The sequence below is a fragment of the Lactuca sativa genome, chromosome 6, assembly GCF_002870075.4.
Source record: "Lactuca sativa cultivar Salinas chromosome 6, Lsat_Salinas_v11, whole genome shotgun sequence".
NCBI classification, from domain to species: domain Eukaryota; kingdom Viridiplantae; phylum Streptophyta; class Magnoliopsida; order Asterales; family Asteraceae; genus Lactuca; species Lactuca sativa.
Genome location: NC_056628.2, coordinates 4,671,817 through 4,674,316, shown reverse-complemented (window position 1 = coordinate 4,674,316; position 2,500 = coordinate 4,671,817). Strand labels below are relative to the sequence as shown.

The 2,500-nt window shown below is 26.4% G+C and overlaps 1 pseudogene; it reads right to left on the bottom strand.

Moving 5' to 3' along the window:
• The window catches only part of LOC111886899 (calmodulin-binding receptor-like cytoplasmic kinase 1), a 15,918-nt pseudogene that overhangs the window by 12,469 nt on the left and 949 nt on the right, over positions 1 to 2,500 (bottom strand).

The window sequence follows — 2,500 nt, the reverse complement described above, 5'->3', positions numbered from 1 at the left end:
TTTTTTTGAAATGTGCATGTGTGCTCAATCAGAAGTTATATAACTGTGGACGCATGATTATCCATAGTAATATTGATAATCAACAGTTATATAGATTGTGTATGCAATCCATATAACTGTTAATTATCAATATTACTACGGATAATCATACATATGCAACCATGTAACTATATATTATATATAATTCAATATTACTATGGATAAACATGCGTCCGTAGTCTATATAACTGCTGATTGTCCATACATGCATATTTCCAGAAAAAAAATGTTCGCTAATCTTTTTTAAACAATGTCTTTGTCTTAGTTGTTGGTTTAGCAGTTTAAGGGTGTTTTCGATTTTGAAAAATGATGAACATATTAGGAGTACTCGCAAATATATATATATATATATATATATATATATATATATATATATATATATATATATATATAGAGAGAGAGAGAGAGAGAGAGAGAGAGAGAGAGAATTACCAAAAACCAAGGAAACAATTATTAGCGTTGGAAAATTAAAATGATTAATGACCAAATGAATTGCTGAAAAACTAGTTGACATTTAAAAGTCAGTTGTTAGCTGATAAAAAATAATATTTGCTAAAATTAGCTAATAAGCTAGATGAGAATATAAAGTGACATAGGGCGTGTTTGGCACGGAGTTTTTGGAAGCATTTGGGAGCTTCGAGTTTTTAGCTTTTGATAAAACGCTCTAGTTTAAACTAAAAGCTTCGTTTGACAGTACGAGCGTTTAGCTTTTAGTTTTAATAAAACGCTCCGATTCTAAAAGCTACTTGATGTAGCGTTTAACAAAACGCTCATGAGCTTTTGAAATCAATTTATATAATTACCCTTAAAAATATATTTATATATTTATTTATTTTTAATCAATTTTCCTGTTATGTAATTTTAAATATTTCAAAAGCTTCCAGCTACTTTTGCCAAACATTAATATAACAAATAAGAGCTACAGCTTCCCGCTACCAGCTATCTGCTACACGCTACCAGCTACCCGCTTCCAGCTAACAGCTACTTTTGCCAAACACGCCCATAATAGAAAAATAAACTTTGTATAACTAATTAAGTGTATTTTCCGAAGAATTGTCAAAAAGCTAATAAAAACCAATAAGTATATTGTTAAAAATTAATTTATAAACTACTTTTTGACATGTCAAACATAAAAATCTAAAAAAAATACTTTGAAAAAAACTAGATTAGACATGCCAAATACGATGTTATAGTACATGTATATGATACATATTCAAAATATACATCTCAAAACAACAAAACCAACCAAATTGCGTTCGTCATAGGAGTATTTGGTAACAAAAATAATATACAATATTGTATTAGTTTCTGTCAACATATAAACATATAAGCAATTATTTAATGGAACTAGTATGATAAATATTCAAAATATACCTCTCAAAATATTGTATTTGGTAACGAAAATAGATTCAAAATATTGTACAAGTCACTATCAATAAAGGATGGTACCCTCAAATCTTGGCCATGGCTAGTTAAGTTGTGAGTTGTGACACCACCATGGATGGTTACAAGTCATTGAGGAAATAGTGTGTCCATTGTTAAACTGTTTGCCCATATTTGGAAAAGTTGTAACCTTGGAATTTAAACCATTCTGGTTTCATCTTTTTAATCATTCGAAACCAATTTCGATAATAATTCTTTGTTATTTAATTTGCACACAAAATGGTTTTACAATATTAAATTTTTCCACGTAACAAAATGGATAAGTAACATATTAAATTTTTGTCTCACATTTTGATTTATTTGAAAATTATTACACAAAAGATATAAGTGGGGAGAATTCTCAAACTTCTCAAAAATCTAAAATTTAGCTTGAAATACGATCTAAGAAAAAAACTAAAACATATTCTACTTCTCGGTTTATGATTATTTTTTATAACTAAAACATATCCTTCTTCTCAGTTTATGATTCCTTTATATAACTTTATTTTTTATTTTTATAGATGGGTATTAGTTTGATTATGTATATTAGTTTGGGTAAAATTAACTGAATATAGAGATTTTATTATAAAATTAAAAATAACATCAATGATATAGGTGTTAGTCGTCACATGGGAGTTTATTGAATTATACAAATTTCCCAAATCAATCATGTTTTTCCTAAACAATTCAAACATGTCCCCTTCCCTTCCACTTTCATTGCCCTATTCCATACACCTTTTCTTCTAGGTCAATGTTATATATATATATATATATATATATATATATATATATATATATATATATATATATATATATATATATATATATATATATATATATATATATATATATATATATATATATATATATAGGGTTAGGTTATTTTGTTTTCACTATCTATTGTGTGTATGTATGACTGATTCTGGACCAATCATTTTAGTTATTTTAAGAAAATAATTAATGCATATTACATGTTGAAGATATAATAGGTATTAATTACATCTTCAACATTTACTAAACATTAATTACTTTCTTAAAA